Source organism: Pinus tabuliformis, chromosome 8, assembly GCF_031772625.1.
Source record: "Pinus tabuliformis cultivar Carrire ecotype Pingquan chromosome 8, CPIR1, whole genome shotgun sequence".
NCBI classification, from domain to species: domain Eukaryota; kingdom Viridiplantae; phylum Streptophyta; class Pinopsida; order Pinales; family Pinaceae; genus Pinus; species Pinus tabuliformis.
The window spans coordinates 1,451,909,076-1,451,928,844 of NC_142294.1; the positions used below are offsets into that span (position 1 = coordinate 1,451,909,076).

The following is a 19,769-nucleotide window of genomic DNA, read 5'->3' on the forward strand; positions in this document are numbered from 1 at the left end:
TTAAAAAAATAGGGAATTGATGCCATAGATCGGCGCCTATGAATACATAAGATGATATAACTTATATTGTGAAGCACTGTTCTGTGCCTAGTGTGTTCTACTTGTCTGGTTCCTTCAACATTTTCTATTCAAACAATGTTTTCATCACCCAAGGGGGTTTTGATATTGTGGTATGAATCAACATAACAGATGCCTTCAACTAGACAAAATCAGAATATCTTAAAATACTTATGTATAACGGATAAAGGCTTTCTGTGTATTGCTGTACCTTATTGTGAAGTAAAATTGTGATCAGCAATCTAATAAAAGAAATTTAATATATTGAAGCTGTCCTTGTAGCCCGTTTATAGAAAAAACAATGGCTAAAGTTATATTATTGTAGCCTAAGTCATTTAAAGTTGCTGGAATGTTTAGCCTTCAAAGTAGCAAACCTAGTGGGTTTAGTGAGAGCAATGCTAGTTGAGCATATATGCTCTATGTATTGTTTGCATGACTTGAACCGACGTGCTTTCAAGTCCTTTGGCGTGATTTTGGTCCTTTTAACCATAGCATCAACATTTATCTTTTTTGTTTTCTGTGGAAATTAAAATATTATCAATAAATATCAAAATCCACATAGATATAATGAAAATATGCGGACCATGTAACGAATATGAAAAGAAAATTCATTGACTAGCTATCAATAAATATCAAAATCTATATAGATATAATGAGAATATGGGGAACATGTAACGAATATGAAAAGAAAATGCATTAACTAGTCATAGAAAAATATGTCAATGTTATTATGAGCTAAGATATGTAGTATATAACTTACCTCTCTTAATTTATCTTGAAGTCTAGGTGAATGCCGCAATGGTTGAGGAGAATGTGATTTTTGCTAAGCATCATGTCCACCATCATACATGTGCAAAGGTGTTTTAGGAGATGTATATTCATTACTCTGAACATTAGATTATACATAGATATAAGTATGTGACTCAAATAGAATTAAATGTAAAAATATGATAAAATTATAAGAGTATAAATAAATATAATCTTACCTTGCATTGTGACATTGGACGTGAAGATGGTTGTATCATTTGAACCATTTCATTTCCATTCTTCTTAAGGCTTCGACAAGGGGTTTTCATTGATTGTGATGGTTCCAAAGGGAACACCTGCACCATAAATAAGAAATAACACACACACACACATATAATCAAAACAAATCAAGGATAGCGATATATAATACAGAACATCCATTTCTCATCCCATCATTATGGTAAAACATAACAATTTATATATTAATTTTTTTAGTGGAATAGGTTATATGGATTAAAAAATTACTGGCCCAATAACCCCTTGAAAACCTTGAAATCTAGGTGAGCGTCGTAATAGTTGGTGGCTTAAATTTGGGGAATTTTGTTGATTAGGCTATGCATATCAATAACAATGAGAAATTAGTATACAATTATAATAAATATAAATATTGTTTAATGTTAAAATGTCTAAAAAATTAATATATGCAAAAAAATGGACTCAACTGTGTTGTGATTGTCCTGATTAGTTTCATCAAAGTTTAATATATGGTTGTGCCCATCTAATCCTTCTTCCCCCACATCATCAGGAACCTCAGTCCTTACTTTCTCTTTTAAAGCAATATCTATGCGCTTCATTGTCTCCATACGTCTACGAGGTAGACTTTGATCCCAACGTTGAATTTTTTCACAAATCCTTTGATTTGAAGTATCATTAAGGTGATCAAATGTAACAACTGACTGTGAAAACAAGTTTCAATGAATTTAGTTCACAACAATAAATTAATATTAATAAAAAACATATACAGATAAATACTAATAAATACTTACAGCTGAAAGAATTTCTTCATTGACAATATTAATAAAAAAGCATATACAAATAAATACTAATAAATACTTACAGCTGAGAGAATTTCTTCATTGACAAATCTTTTATATGTTTGTTGTCGTGCACGACATAGCCTTGCATCTAAATCATATTGTATTTTGGCATTTTGCCTTTTAACTGCACTTGTTGATTTGATCGCCCATGTAGTATTTGCATCTCTTACTCGACCTCTTTGACATGGAGGAATTGGTGGGAGATTGTGGGTGGTAGCCCGATGATGATTAAGGCCAGATAGCTTAGATCGACTCAAGTTCCCCGCACAGCCACCAACAAGACAAGTGAACACTTGCTTGGTGCCTTTGATAGTTACCTCCCATTCATGTCTATTTTCCTCCATTTTCTTACTTCCTTATAAATGAATATGTAAACAATAGTGTTGTTAAAAACATCATAAAAACACTTTAAAGTAAAAATCAATATTCATATCTATTTTTTTGTGGTTACCATAACTATCAACTTTTATAAAATATAGGCCAAAATATTTAAAACAACTCTTCAAGATTCTTGTTATATCAATTTGCATGATTTGTAAATGTTACAGTTTTAAGTTCTTGTTAGATCAATTTACATGCTTTGTAAATCTGACAGTCTTAAGTGAACACAGGTTGGGATAAGTGGTCTCATTGGGACTACATGGTTCCCAACAAAGCCAGCCCCTCATTAATAAACCTTCTTTACAGTCCAATAAATATTTTTTAGAAGAAAATGTTGCCCTCTCTAATTGACTACTATCCTTGTGTTAAATGGAATTCCCCGCATCCAATATACCTGTTGGATACCTTAATATACAGTAGACATAAGCTCATGAGATGGAAACAAGCTTGGTTCAATAATACCACACTACAAAGTGATTCTACAAACTGATTTAAATCTCAAGGCCTTCAGTGTACTTACTTTTATGATTTACAGGATTATGATATAAATCTCATGGTCTTCAATGTAATTTTATAATTTTGAATTTGAAGTATTGAAATTACTGGAAATTCTACGATCAGTAAGATTTGAAGTCAGGACATAGCAGAAATCTTACAATAGTGAGGAGATATGGTAAAATTATATAGCCTTTCTTTTTGATAAAGCTATTTTAAATATTGAAATTGGCAGACATTTGCTTCACTGATAATGGTGTTATGCTCTTCTACTAGACGGACAGGGACTAGACGACAACTATATTCGAATTATTTAAAAAAAAATTGTATTTAAATATACAAGCTCTCTCTCTTCACATTTTATCAAACAAGGATAGAATCATTTTCTCTGCTAACCTGTCCCTTACAAAAACTTGTAAGCTTGTACTATAACTGCCAAATTCACTAATGCTTGGAAGCTCGTAATCATGTAATACAATTCACATATTTTCTCAATAAATATTCTTATAAAGAGACGTCGGTGTAGTTTGCAAGCGTTTTATACGAGATAGTTGCGATTAATAACCGGTAAGGCTCTCCCCTACATATTCTTGTTGCATTTGGCATACTTTACTTCTATTATATAAGTTTTAAGCAAATTTTCAGGTCGAATGGTGGAATAAATTGCTTTATCTGCATATTCCTTCCTTTTGAAGTGTAGGATTTAGTTTCTGTGTTCTCTTAAATAGTATACATCAAGATTAAAATGACTTCACAATTTGAACATAAACAATATGCTTTCGAGTCAGTTATTCTTTTGGATCGTCGCCAGATCCGAGTGGCAGATAATCTAGTGAAATTAATGTATAAATCTGTAGAAAATGTTGAATGCTTCCGAATCTTAAATGTCTTAAAGATTTAATTCAGATCCACCGGGAAACAATGAAAAGATCTTTTATTTCACCCTCATCCGATAAGAAGCATCTTTACACATACGTTGGAAGAGATCTGTCAGAAAGAGGAGAAAAAATAAGGAGGATTACTAGTTAATCCTATTGACAGGATGTGTTGCAGAAATTTTGTTAATTTCAGTTTCTGTGACACATTGTCACTACCTAGTCCCTGCCTACATACTTTTCTTGTTCTCAAGAAAGCTATTCTTGATTTCAAGAAAATAATTGCCGCGGTTTTCGAAGGATCAATACCATACCAAACCCTAGAATTGCACTTAAGATATGAAAATTTATTATTACGCAGCTTCTATTTTAGATCAGTTCCATAAATTATAAGCTTTCTCTTCACTATATGCTTTTATATCATCTTTAAATTTCTGCAACATTTCATGGCGGGCGTCTAAAGATTTGATCTCTGAATTCATTGTGTAAACTTTAGCAGGAGATTCCAGAAGGTTTCAAGTTTCAACAGTAACATGTATATTCCTCAAAATAAGATATCAGCAGCCGTGCTATTGATCGGTTGCGAACATTGAGATTAAGGTTTCTGATCTCTGAACAGTTAGGGGACGAAGGTACGCTTCCCTGTTTTTCGGTGAAAGGAGAAGGCGCGAATTACGTATGCTGACTCCAAGGATGAGTTAAATTTTCCATTGCGATTTCTCTCTATCGTTTCCCTAGGCAAGACAAAATATTACGAAACGGAACTCAATTAAAAGGACAGATCCATCAATTATTTCTATATCAGAGAAGTTTTCCAAGACCAATGAAACAAAATCAAGGAGAATTCCAACAATTTTTTTTAGCTTGTCTAGTGCTGTTTCTACACAGGATCACTGTGTTTGGCAATGCCGAAATTCCTTGCAACCGAACCTGTGGTTCAAAAACAGTTAACTATCCATTCGGCTTCAACGGCACTTGTCCATACATGCTGGATAGCCACTGCTTAGAAAGAGGTGATATATATTTGAGAGAATTTCAGGTTCTAGATTTTACTGATTCCAACATCATCATTCAGCCGTGGCAAAGTGAAAATAAAAAACCCAAATTCTGTGAGGATTCAGATATCCTATAAATTTTCAAAGCACAATTTGGCCTTACGCACAAGACAGAGGTTGAAAGAGCATTTGAAATACCTGTTTCTAAGCGCTGCATGCACTGCGGGGATCACCTTCTGTAACCTCTATTCGCCGGAGCTCCACAGTGAATTTGTTCAATGGTTGAATTGTCGGGATTTTGAATTGCTGGGATTTGAGTAGATAATGTATCAAGGATGGTTGGTAAGGTGTTTATGAGCCTCCACGCTGGGTTGGTAAATGTCATTAATACACCAAAGTGGAGGCGGGCAGCTTGGCGGCAGGAACATGGCAAACGGTAGAGTCGCCAGAGCTGGGTGACCTGTAATCGCCGGAGGTTCGAGATGGATGCATGTAACATGCATGATCCATGGTCAGGCCCGAGATGTAAGCGGGAGATGACGTCAAGGGGGCTGTCAGGACGGTGTAAGGACATAGCATTTATAATGCTATAGAGGTGGAAATAGGAACTGCCGTTCAAGCACTATCGATTAGTCATTTGTACTACACAAGTAACTTTATTTGGAACCTGTATTAATTAGAAATCATGCATAGTTCAAGCACCATCAATTATTCATTTGCAATATGTGAGTAACCTAAATAACTTTATTTGGAACATGTATTAATTGGAAATGAAAACATGTATTAATTGGAAATCATGCATGGTTCAAGCTCCATCAATTACTGATTTGGTTATCAAACATAAGTAACTTTATTAAGAACATGTTGTGAAATCCAATGTTGAAGTATCAATTTCATGACTAAACATTGAATGCTTATCATCACATGATTGGTGAATATTCATATATTAAGTTGAGTATGAATATAGAAGGTGTTACATTCCATACTATCCCGTGGTAAAGAGAACTTAAGGAACGTCTATTGGGGGTATGTGACTCTTGTAGGGAGATTCAATCAATTTTGAAGAAATCTTTAGCTAGGGATTACCCCAACAACGTAGGGAGGTGGTAAAGGAGAATCGTGGTGCCTTTGATAGCTTATCCAATTATGGCCTTTCGCTACGATTAAGAGTTTCACTAACATGAAACGGGTTTGCAACTTGAACAAGGATCGAAGTTGATGCTAGGGTTTTGAATTAGGGTTCCATGGTGTGATGTGTAGGGAGGAGCTCCGCTCCCCCCTATAGTCAGGTAGTCATAGTAGGAGGCAAGGAAGCAGGAGGAAAGCATTTCAAGAAACCGTCAGGAAAGATTTTAGAAGCAAGAGGCAAGGAGACAATTTGAAGAAACGAATCCTAGGATCAGGAAGGGAATCAACAGGAAATAAGCAAAGAAAATGAGAAGGAAGGCGACAGCGGAAAAACGACTTCCACAAGAACTATGGTAGTTTGCAAACCCAAATCGAGCATCATTCCCCGGGTAGTATTGAGTGATCCTGCGATTCAAGCGCACAGGGACCATATGAAAGAACATGCGATCATTTGCAAGTTCATGGGGTTATGGCCAATGGAGAGGGCTTTACACATCTAGATTAGGAGCCCTTGGAAGCCAAAGGGATAAATTCACTTACATCTGGATTCTAAGGGCTTCTTCACAGTGGTATTCGCGAACCTAGAGGACAAAGACAAACTGTTTGAAGGAGGGCCTTATTTCTATGCTACAGCAGGACTCTACATGTGGCCATGGATGATGAACTTTGTCCTGGAACGTGAAACATTTACTTCTGTACTAGTTGGGATCAGACTATACTCACTACCTCTAGATTACTGGCTCCCAGAATCTTTGAAAACCATAGGCAACAAGCTGGGGCATTTTCTGAAGATATCAGAGGCAACTCTCAAAGGTAAATACACCTCCTTTGCTCGAATATATGTGGAAATGGATCTATATGGAGCCCTTTCGGAGGCAATAATTTTAGATGTATATTGGGTGCAAACAGTGGACTATGAGCACATACCTTTTAGGTGCCGCAAATGTCATGAACACGACCATCTATTTAGAGACTGCCCAACAAACAATATGGAAGGCAATGGGAAAACACCTTTGGATAGAGATCACGAGGGTTTTACCAAGATTGGGGCCAAAGGGAAAGGGGATAAACACCCACACAAGAAAAGCATTGAAGACAGAAATACAAGAGACAATACTTTCAAAATCTTAGAGGAAGTAGAGGAGAACGTGAAGAAAGTCTAGGATAGGGAGAACGTATCCAAGGAGCAGGAAATGGAAGCTGAAATGGAGGATATCATAGTAGACAACCAGCAGAAGGAGGATCTACAAAGCTGCATGGAGATCAGTAAATACTATGATATGACTCCAAGTGAGGTAGAAACAGAGGACCATGAACTACAAGAGATTCTAGACAGGGAAAATTTGGATCTAGAACTATTTCTGGAACAAGGTAGGAACAAAGGAGTGGACTCCTTACCAAAAGAAGACTATGACTAAGTTCAACAACTCTTTCTATGGAGGGCACAATCGAAGGGAACCGGTGTGAAGAGAAACCATGAAAGCCAGGAGAAAAGTGGGGTCAAAATGATGGAGAACTCACAGGCACAATCTCCAAAAAACTCAAGAAGGAAAAGAGGAAGGAAAAGACAGAATGAACTGTTAAACGAATGTGGAAAACTACTGATTAACTCAGGTAAGATGAAAGATCTTACCAGCTATTCCTTTACTAACCTTTCTTAAGGAAGCTTACAATATGGAACATTAGAGGTTTAGATAGCAGAAGGAAACAATGGAATCTAAGTAACAAAATTAAAGAAGAAAAACCAGACATGATCTTTATTCAGGAGACCAAATGTTCAATGGAGAAAATAAGAGAAATTCATAATAAATGGTTAATCAAGTATGAGTATTTAGATGTCAATGCAAATAACTCGGTAGGTGGGATTCCTACACTGTGGGATCCACAAAAATTTGGAACCCTAGATGCTAAAGCATCCAGGAGCTATCTATCTTTGGTGTACAGTCCAGTAGGTGATAAGGAAACATATTTGATAACAAATGTTTATGGACCCCAAAAGCAAGTAGATAAACTCAAGCTTCTCACCTCCCTAAAAAATATAAGAGCACGATATCCCAACATGCCTTGGATAGTTGTAGGTTATTTCAATATGATAAGATCTCTTTCAGAAAAGAAATGAGGCACTAGATAGCTAGGCAGAGATTCTGAAGCCTTCCAATATTTCATCATGAACATGGGACTAGTGGACACCGAGACAATAAATGGAACCTTCACGTGGAACAACAAAAGGGAGGGGCTTCTCAAGTGGCTTTAAAATTTGATAGATTTATCGTCTCTGAGGATCTCCTCCTCACAGGACCAACCATCACAACATCGATTCTGCCCTTTGGAAGTTTGGATCATTGGCCAGTTTAGCTAGAAGCTACCTTTATGGGCACTTCGAGGAACAAGCCCTTTAGGTTCGATGCCTGGCTCTCACACCCCAAATTCACTAGTAACATTGACAAATGGTGGAAAGAGGTCTGAATATCCAGGGCACTAAAATGTACATGCTCTAGCAGAGACTGAAATATATTAAATCCAAACTTAAAGCTTGGAACAAAAAGGAATTTGGCGATATCCTCAAGGTTAGAATTAAGACCAAACAGAAACTCCAGGAAATCAATTAGATCAATACCACAGAGGGCTTCAATGAAGAGAGACAAAAGCTAACTAATTCTTTGCAAGAAGAATGGGAGGATTGATGCTTAGAAGAGGAAACTTTCCGGAGACAGAAATCTAGGGTTCAATGGATCAAAGAGGGAGAAAGAAATACTAAGTTCTTCCACAAATCCATTATGGCCCATAGGGTACATAATAGAATTACAAAGATTAAAGATACTTAGGGTAAAATCACATAATCAATCTTTTGTCGACGCGTTTCGAACCAACTAGTGTGGTTCATCGTCAGGACAAGTTGAAAAACAGATCCAGCTTAGTCTGTTTAAATAGCTAGAGCAGAGACACCAACGGTTACCTGGGTGAAAAGTTAACTTAAGGAGCAAGGTCAATTTCGGTTGAATTAGGTATAAAGTAAAATTAAATAAATTATCATATAATAATAAATATATATAAATAATATATAAATATATGAAATTAGTTATATTAGGTGTAAGATAAGGAATAAAAATATGAAGAATTATAAAATAATAATAAATTATTTATTATATAAATGAAGAAATATAATTTAATAATAAATTATTTATTTATCTATTAAATGAATAAATGAAAAATTATAAATTAATAAAATAAAATATTTATTTAATGAAGAAATAGTATTGTAAGATATATAAATATATAAATAAAGAATTTTAATAAATTATAGAATTTAAAAAATATTTTTAAGGTAATAAGGGACCATTCTCTATAAACAAATAAGATGGAAGAGAATAAGAATAATCAGAAGAATTAAGTTGTTAATAATAATAATAATAATAATAATAATAATAAGTTATAAAAATAATTAAATTAAAAAATCAAAGTAAAGTAAAAGACCATTACCAAATAATAATATTACGTAATTGTTTATTAAATTACTAAATATTATTATTTAGTAATAGTTTATAAACCCAATAAAATAATTAATAATTAAGTTAAATAAATAAATAATAAAATTAATAGTAGTAATAATAATAATAAAACCAAATAAATAAACATACATTATAACCCCTATAATCTAGTTACATTAGGTTAAAGTCCAAGATAAATCCTTTAAACCTATGGTCAAATAATCAGTATTAATTCAAAATTTATAAAGTTTAACTAAGTCAATAGGTGAATATAATATTACTTATAAGGTCTAATACACTAGTAAGCCTGACACTAATTCATAAAATACTTAGAATAATAGGACAAATCTGCCACAAGAAAAAATACAAGGAGGGGAAAAACAGAAACCCTAAGACCTAAAAAAGAGGGGACATGAGGAGGCTAGGAAGACAAGGCTGGGACCCAGCAACGGCTAATCTTCCAGCCATCATCCCTATTAAGATTGATCGGCCTTTTCTCCATCTCCAGGGCCTCTCTAAATTTGCGATGGTGAAACTGTGCAATCTTGGCAAGGACTTGAGCCTCCTCTATGCATATATGATGCATAGTCTTCCCCGCATGCTCAGCCAGGGCTGAGGACTTGGTCCTACCATGTCTTAAGTTAGCCGAATGCTCGCTAATCCGTTGATTGATAGAACGACCAGTCTCACCAATATAAGGGGTCCCACAGGAACAGGGAATGACATAGACGCCCTTCATGTTCTTAGGGTCAATCGGGTCTTTCACAGACCTGAGGGAGCCACGGATAGTATTGAGGGGTCTAAAAGTTGTGGGCACATCAAACTTCCTTAGAATCCTCGCAATCCTGTCCGTGGTCCCTTGGATGTAAGGAAGGTTCGCACCCAAGACATGATCTTTAGGAACCCTTCGGATTGAAGGCTCCTTCTTGGCCCTGAGGAAGGCTTTTTGACCGAGGTGCCTATTGTAACCATTCTTCTCAAAGACTTCTAGGAGGTGAGGCTTCTCCTTCCCCAGGCTCTCCTCATCTGAAATTCTCACAGCACGGGTGGCCAGAGTGCTAAGAACCCCTAACTTCTGAGCGGGGAAATGATGCGAAGAAGCATGCAAGTATTGCTCAGTATGCGTCTTCTTTCTGAACACCTGATGAGAAAAGGAACCATCCACCTTCTTAGAGATGAGAACATCTAAGAATGGAAGACAACCATTATCTTCTTTTTCCATCGTGAATTTAATGGCGGCGGATTGGTTATTGAGGTGACAGAAGAAACGATCAAGCTCGTCAGGACCATGAGACCAGACAACACCAGTGTCATCGACGAATCTTTTCCAAAGCTTTGGTAAGAGACGAGAGGAGGCCAAAGCCTTAGACTCAAAATCCTCCATGAAGAGATTAGCGACAACAGGGGACAAGGGGGAGCCCATGGCAACCCCGCAAGTCTGCTCATAGAATTCTCCTTCGAAGCTGAAAAAGGTAGAGGTAAGGCAAAGCTCAACTAACTTAGCCGTATCGGGGTCAGTTAGCTTATTAATTACCATCATGGCCTCATTGATAGGAATGCAAGTATAAAGAGAGACCACGTCGAAACTTACCAGAATGTCTTCGGGCTCAAGTTTAATTCTCTTAAGATCCTCAATAAAAGAAGCCGAGTCTTTGACAAAGGACTCAGTCTGCCCAACCAAGGGTCTCAACTTAGCGGCGAGGAACTTGGCCAGGAGGTAAGTCGAACCACCAATGGTATTGACAATGGGTCTCAGGGGGACCCCCTCCTTATGGATTTTAGGAAGCCCATAAATCCTAGGAGTGACCGGGTTACCCTCAATAAGCTTCTGGGCCAGAGGAATCATGGAATTGCACGACTTGATCGCAAGAGCGACCGCTCTGGAAACCTTTTTGAGGGGATTCTTCGAAAGCTTCTTATAACTCCCACTATTACAAAGATGGTCAAGCATCTTATCTCTGTAATCCTTTCTATCCAAGATAACGGCAGCCCCACCTTTATCAGCTTTTAAGACCACAACGTCACGATTTCCGTTCAAGCTCTTCAGGGCTTCAAACTCAGCCTTGCTGATATTGCTACGGGGAGGCTTAGCCCTCCTCAGGGCAACGACACAATCCTGCCTAATCGTGTCTTTAACCTTATCAGGAAGGTTCTTAATGCCATATTCTACATCGCAAATGATGTCTTCGATCGGGATTTTTCTAGGTGCTAAGGCAAAATTAAGACCTTTCCCTAAGAGATTAAAAACCGCAGGCGGAAAGGAGAAACTAGACAGATTTACCACCTTATTGTCTTGAGAGAGGGAACTTGAATTACCCACCGACGAACCCATAATACCAGCCTTACAATTAACCCCATTTAATACTTTATTATAACGACTACTATTATTATTACATACTCTAATAAAATCGCAATTAGGATTATTAAAAACCGCTTTATCACTACAATCGTAACTGTTTATGATCGTATTAACCATATTATTATCCCTGTTCAAATTTTCATTATCGTTACTTCTATATAAACCGGCTTTATTCCTATCAACGGCTCTATTCCTATATGCTTTATTATAACGACTACTGTCATTCTTACAACCTCTAATAAAATCGTAATTAGGATTATTGTTACTATTATATAGCATCGCTTTATTACTACAATCGTTATCCATATTATTTTCGCTGTTCAAATTAGCATTATTATTACTTTTATATAAACCTGCTATACTCCTATCAACGCAATCGTTTAAAAACAAACTATCCATACTTTTCTCGTTAGTCAAAGAAGCGTTAAGGTACAAACCGTTACCCATGGACTCATTACCCACCGAAATGCTTTCCAAAGAGGCCAATCCATGACTTAACGATTCCCGCTCAACCACGGCCTGGGAAGACGAACACTGACTCAACGATTCAAGCTCAACCACGGCCGGATCCTTCAGCACATCCGAACGGCCTGATCTTTCTTCACAGATCCGCTTATTTCCGCTTAGATCTAAAACCACTGACTCATCCAAAGTAATGCCAGCAGAACCCGAACCTCCGCGCAGTTCAACATTCATTGAGACAACCACACCACCATCTGACTGCTGCGCACGGTTTGGAGAGCGAACGCAAGAACCCACCGCCTGGTTGATCAGACATACGGTCCCTCGGTTACCCCAGACTTCTTCATTGATCGAAACCTGGCTGCTACTCACACCACTGCTTTCTCTCACCAAACTTGAACCAGCGGATGGCGGTTTAAGATCACCGGAAGAAGATCCGCTTAAAACCCAAGCCCTCAAGGAGGAGACCTGGTTAGAGGAGACCCGACTGTCTGAACCCTGAACATCGACTAGATCTAATTCCGGAAGCGAATAGCGCGAAAGTTTATTAAACTTCGCAGACTGTCTGAGCTTAAGGAGCTCTTCCAATCTCATGGATTTCAATGCCGAACAGGCATCAATCCTGGACCAGAGAGAAGCAGGGAAAAAATTCGCCAGCTCCAAATGAGCAGCCAGAAGAAGTTTGGAACGATGATCCAGATCCTTTCTAACTCTGCTAATCTCAGATCTAACCAACCCTAAGCTAGCCTTCAGAAAAACGCTATGATTTTTAGGAACATTGAGATTATGCTTAATTCGGGCAAAGTTAGGAATAACCGAGGAGTCTCTGCAACGTTTAAGAAATACCAGATCAGATTTCAACTTAGTAACCTGCATGCGTGACCGCTCGAATAGATGAACCTTCTTAGCAGCGGCTTCTCCGTGCAGGGAAATTATTGAGGAATTTAGACTTCTGTGATCCATAACATTGTTTAGAAAATCTTCGGCAAAATCACATAATCAATCTTTTGTCGACGCGTTTCGAACCAACTAGTGTGGTTCATCGTCAGGACAAGTTGAAAAACAGATCCAGCTTAGTCTGTTTAAATAGCTAGAGCAGAGACACCAACGGTTACCTGGGTGAAAAGTTAACTTAAGGAGCAAGGTCAATTTCGGTTGAATTAGGTATAAAGTAAAATTAAATAAATTATCATATAATAATAAATATATATAAATAATATATAAATATATGAAATTAGTTATATTAGGTGTAAGATAAGGAATAAAAATATGAAGAATTATAAAATAATAATAAATTATTTATTATATAAATGAAGAAATATAATTTAATAATAAATTATTTATTTATCTATTAAATGAATAAATGAAAAATTATAAATTAATAAAATGAAATATTTATTTAATGAAGAAATAGTATTGTAAGATATATAAATATATAAATAAAGAATTTTAATAAATTATAGAATTTAAAAAATATTTTTAAGGTAATAAGGGACCATTCTTTATAAACAAATAAGATGGAAGAGAATAAGAATAATCAGAAGAATTAAGGGGTTCCTGTGGTACCCCTTATATTGGTGAGACTGGTCGTTCTATCAATCAGCGGATTAGCGAGCATTCGGCTGACTTAAGACATGGTAGGACCAAGTCCTCAGCCCTGGCTGAGCATGCGGGGAAGACTATGCATCATATATGCATAGAGGAGGCTCAAGTCCTTGCCAAGATTGCGCAGTTTCACCATCGCAAATTTAGAGAGGCCCTGGAGATTGAGAAAAGGCCGATCAATCTTAATAGGGATGATGGCTGGAAGATTAGCCGTTGCTGGGTCCCAGCCTTGTCTTCCTAGCCTCCTCATGTCCCCTCTTTTTTAGGTCTTAGGGTTTCTGTTTTTCCCCTCCTTGTATTTTTTCTTGTGGCAGATTTGTCCTATTATTCTATGTATTTTATGAATTAGTGTCGGGCTTACTAGTGTATTAGACCTTATAAGTAATATTATATTCACCTATTGACTTAGTTAAACTTTATAAATTTTGAATTAATATTGATTATTTGACCATAGGTTTAAAGGATTTATCTTGGACTTTAACCTAATGTAACTAGATTATAGGGGTTATAATGTATGTTTATTTATTTGGTTTTATTATTATTATTACTACTATTAATTTTATTATTTATTTATTTAACTTAATTATTAATTATTTTATTGGGTTTATAAACTATTACTAAATACTAATATTTAGTAATTTAATAAACAATTACGTAATATTATTATTTGGTAATGGTCTTTTACTTTACTTTGATTTTTTAATTTAATTATTTTTATAACTTATTATTATTATTATTATTATTATTATTATTAACAACTTAATTCTTCTGATTATTCTTATTCTCTTCCATCTTATTTGTTTATAAAGAATGGTCCCTTATTACCTTAAAAATATTTTTTAAATTCTATAATTTATTAAAATTCTTTATTTATATATTTATATATCTTACAATACTATTTCTTCATTAAATAAATATTTTATTTTATTAATTTATAATTTTTCATTTATTCATTGAATAGATAAATAAATAATTTATTATTAAATTATATTTCTTCATTTATATAATAAATAATTTATTATTATTTTATAATTCTTCATATTTTTATTCCTTATCTTACACCTAATATAACTAATTTCATATATTTATATATTATTTATATATATTTATTATTATATGATAATTTATTTAATTTTACTTTATACCTAATTCAACCGAAATTGACCTTGCTCCTTAAGTTAACTTTTCACCCAGGTAACCGTTGGTGTCTCTGCTCTAGCTATTTAAACAGACTAAGCTGGATCTGTTTTTCAACTTGTCCTGACGATGAACCACACTAGTTGGTTCGAAACGCGTCGACAAAAGATTGATTATGTGATTGTGCCGAAGATTTTCTAAACAATGTTATGGATCACAGAAGTCTAAATTCCTCGATACTTAGGGTGTTGAGCTTGTCTCCCACAAGGACATGGAATTGAATCTAGTACAACATTTCTCTAATATTGCAAAGGAGCCAATGGAGGATAGATCTAGGTTCATTAATCAGTTCAACCAGTATATCCCCAAGCTGGTCACTAGAGAGGACAATCACAATCTCAATAGGCCAGTCTTGGAAGAGGAGGTCAGTGAGGTGATCAAGGAAATGCAAAGTGGAAAAGCACCAGGCCCGCATGGATTCAATTGTTGATTTCTTCAAAGCTTGCTGGGATATAGTCAAACAGGATATCATCAAAGTTGTGGAAGACTCAAGAAAATACAAAAATGTTCTGAAAGTACTGAATGCTTCATTCATAGCTTTAATCTCCAAAAAGGAAAATGATATGACTCCAGATGGATTTAGACCCATGGCCTTATGTAATGTGGTGTATAAAATCATCTCCAAGTTGGTAGCCAATAGACTCAAGCCCCTACTCCCCTCCCTCATCTCGAAGAGCAAACAGGTTATGTTGAAGGACGACAAATTCTCAACAATATCATCCAAGCACATGAGGTGGTACACTGTCTCAAAAGCAACAAGAAAGCATGCATGATTATTCAGTTGGACATTGCGAAAGCATATGACAAACTCAGCTGGTCTTATATCAGAGCTACTCTGAAAGCATATGGATTTGACCATAACTGGATAAGATGGGTTATGGCAATAGTCACCACGACCAACTTTTCCATTCTGCTTCATGGAGCCTCTTCAAATACATTCACACCTTCTAGAGGGCTCAGATAAGGCGATCCGCTCTCCCCTTTCCTCTTTGTCCTCATGATGGAAGGGCTAGGTAGGGCAATCAGAATGGAAAATGTTGAAGGTCAAATTCAGGGGATCAAGCTCACCCCGGATGGAGAGGCTAATACTCATCAACAGTTTGTGGATGATACTATGTTGCAGGGCATACCCACAGTCAGGGAAGTAAGGGAAATCAAAGATATCTTAAACACCTTTGCTATGTCAACAGGCACAGAGGTAAGCCAAAATAAGTCCAAAGTTTTTTTCTTTAACACAAATATTGCTATAAAAAGAAACATTACCAAAATTCTAGGTTTTCAAAGGGATCAGTTGCCTTCCAAATATCTTAGTATTCCTCTCACTGATAAACTTCTCAGCAAGAAAATATGGGAACCAATTTTAAATAAGCTCCAGGAAAAAATCAAAGAATGGACATACAGATCTTTAAACTTAGTAGGGCGACTTGTGCTCACACAAGCAGTCTTGCAAGCCATTCCCATTTTCATGTTTGCAGCTATCCCTGCTCCTCAAGGTATTAAGAAGTAGATAAGGAACATTCAATGGGACTTTCTATGGGGTAGAGGCGAAGAGCAAAAAAAGTGGGCCTTAGTTGTTTGGGATAAGATCAGCAAGCCCAAAAGCCATGGTGGCTTGGGGCTTCATGATTTGGATACTCTTAGTAAAGTTTCGGGAACTAAGCTTTGGTAGCAATGGATCAAGGAGCCGAATTCCCCCTAGGCCAAGCTTTGGAAACAAAAGTATTCCAAGCACTGGCATGAAAAGGACCTTATTAGAATGACAGGACGAATTAGAGGATCACACATATGGAACCTTGCCTGGGAGAACAAAAGCATTGTTCAGTAGCATTGCTTTTTGGAAATCCGAGCAGGGGATCGAGCTCGATTCTGGGAGGACAGCTGACAATAGGAACCCATCCTCAACAGGATTGACCTAGTAGCCCTCAAGAGAGACACAGATAGAAAAGGCCTATTAATGGTAAAAGATTTTTGGGACCAGGGAAGGAACAATGAAAAATGGAGGGAGTGGAAGGAACTAAGTTACAGTGATGAGAGTTCTTTGAAGGCCATGGCAGAGGCTCTCACCAAGGACATAAATTATAGACGAATTCTAGTTTCCTCTTCACACGACCAATTAAGATGGGGGAAGAATAACGAAGGTAACTTTAACCTCAAAGAGGCAAAACAAGCAATCAAAGGTTTCAACTTTGTAAATGCTGATAAAGTCTGGAAGGAACTTTGGCAAACTCCTCACCGGATGAAAATAAAGCTGTTTATCTGGCTTGTGCATCAAAGGAAGATCCTAACTTGGGAAAACCTCCTAAATATTGGCCCTTCCAAATGTCACCTATGTGGCTCACATGAGGAAATGATTGAAAACCTACTCAACCTCTACTCTTTTTCTGCTAAGGTATGGGATTTGGTGGCATCAAGCTTCCGACAAATGGACAGGGACAATCTCAGCATATCCGACACTCTGAAAAACTGGAGGAAGAACTTCTCATAGAATGAGATCATCAATAAAGCTTGGATGCTACTACTAGGCTTTGTTATCTGGAATATTTGGAAAGAATGCAACACGCAGATCTTCACAAATAAAGCCAACGAACCCCAACATATGATCAATCAAATTCTAATATAGCTTAAAGAAACAGTTAAGAGCCTTTTGAGGTCGATTCCCACGAATCCTCCTCTGCCTCAAGAGGAGATTATTATTCTTAATTTAGGTCTTCAATCCATCAATCCTCAAGGAATAAGGAAGGACGTGAGAACAATTATCACAGGGGATAGTAGATGGCAGCCCCCTCCTCAGGGCTTCTTCAAAGTAAACATTGATGGCGCTTCTAAGGGTAATCCGGGGGAAGCTAGCTTTGGGGGTGCTATAAGAGATGCTCAGGGGCACACAAAACATATCTTCTATGGCCACTTGGAAAAGGGTACCAATAACATGGCTGAACTTCTGGCTTTAGATCAATGCTTGGAAATCCTGGTGGAGGCAAATTTACAGAATGTTATCATTAAAGCAGATTTAGAATTAATCATTAGATTAGCCAAGAAAATTCACAATGGAACTTCACCAGATAAAGTGTCGAAGCACTGGAAGCTACTGCAGATTTTCCATCGTATCCACTCTCACTTGCAGACCCTTAAAACAATTAGATTTGTTCATGTTAGAAGGAAGGCAAGCATGCTTGCAGATCAGTTGGCCAATGAAGGTGTGGTCAATAAGGACAGGGATTCTCAGCATGCATGGGAGTTGTTACCTGAAGGGAAACTACGAGAGGACTATTTCATCCTGGCAGCCAAAGATTGGGATTTATGGATGAACAGTGCTGATCGAAGGGATTCAGGCGAGAGGAGGGAGGATGATATCACCTAATTTGTCTACGATTTTGGGATATGGTTGCTCTCCTCAATTTTGTTAACTTTTGGATGAATGATGAAGGTTTCAAGTCGGGCAATGAAGCAAAATGGACTGCCTGGGTGTATTTGGCTCAGCGGGTTTCTGTTGGTGACTTCATGCAGAAGGCTCAGCAAGTTCTATGGGAATGTTCAAGATTTTTCGCGAAACCACGATATTAATACAATAAGTGGTATTTTGAACGGGACTCAGATGGTATCTGGTATTTTGGGAGGTGCATGCGATTCCACTCAGTTGGTTACACATGGCATCGAGAGGTGAGAGAAAACCACTTTCATCCCGCGGTTAACCTTCGTGCTTCTCGACCGTGCAATATCCCTAATGACCGTTGGATTGGGTTTATGTATTCAATGATTGTGATGTGTCGTGCTTGTCGCCTTAGAGTTCCAGACCTGTTGCTGTTTATTGAACCCAGTTTAGAGTTGCGGTCGAATCCATGTGCAAGGGGAAGTGGGATCCACTGTGGGTCCCTGTATGGGCCCTGTGCTTTCCATAAAACCATGAACACAAAACCCCAAAACCGTATGTGGTATATCGCATGGGACATGGCTGGTATCTGGTATTGGGGAACTTGCATGCGATTCCACTCAGGAGGTAATAGGTGGCAACAAGAGGTGAGAGAAAACCACTGTCATTGCGTGGTTAACCTCCGTGCTTCTCGTCTGTGCCATATCCCCGCTGGCTGTTGATTTATGATTTTGCTTTCGACGGCCAGGATTGTTTATGCTTGTTGCACTATTGTGGGTCCCTTTGATTGTTGGCCGTTGGATCAGAGTTATGCATTCAACGACGAGGATTCGGTTTTGTGGACCTTTTTCTGTTGCCTTCGGGTCCTTCGAGTGGCTGTTGTAGGAACCACTTTGAGCTGTTTGCAGGAACCTCTTTAAGCTTCAGTTCCTAGTTTTTCTCCACCCTTGCTATCTAGGGCACTCTGTATATTATGTAATTTGATCAGATTAATAGAAGGCTCGTCTCCTACTTATAAAAAAAAAAATAGTTTCACTAACAATGTATTTTTGTTTAGACAACAAAAGAAAGTAAATATAATAAGCAATTGTTGAGATTTTTCTAATATAAAATTATAAATAATATATTTTACTTAAATGTAAATTATATTCTTTATTTTAAAAAAATAGTTAAAAATCTAATATATTAATGATTTCAATTAAATAAAATAAAATATAAATTGATAATTTTCAAGTGAATCTCCACTTACAGGCCTGCAAGGGTACACATCTCTTCTATCAATATGTAATAATGTGACTCTCCATGTCCCTTGTGTTTAAGGAATTGAAGTGTATGACATACTTGCTTAGTGAGAGCATATGCCAAAAACTGGTGGCCCTGCCACATACTGAAAATGTATGAGAAGGATTGTACAAAATTGTAGTTGAATTCTTACAATATAGATAACAAAAAATATATAATATCTATGATCAATACAAAAAAGAAACATAAGATCACTTTAAAGGTCCAAAACAAT

At 36.8% G+C, this 19,769-nt stretch overlaps 1 long non-coding RNA gene across 1 annotated transcript; it reads right to left on the reverse strand.

Annotated features, from left to right (window-relative positions):
* Positions 1-1,031: 1,031 nt before the first annotated feature.
* Positions 1,032-1,708, reverse strand: LOC149241218 (uncharacterized). The gene is made up of 3 exons (XR_016245599.1): positions 1,527-1,708; positions 1,330-1,416; positions 1,032-1,160 (listed from the first exon to the last, which is right to left on the reverse strand). It is a non-coding gene; the product is annotated as an uncharacterized LOC149241218 (long non-coding RNA).
* Positions 1,709-19,769: the final 18,061 nt, after the last annotated feature.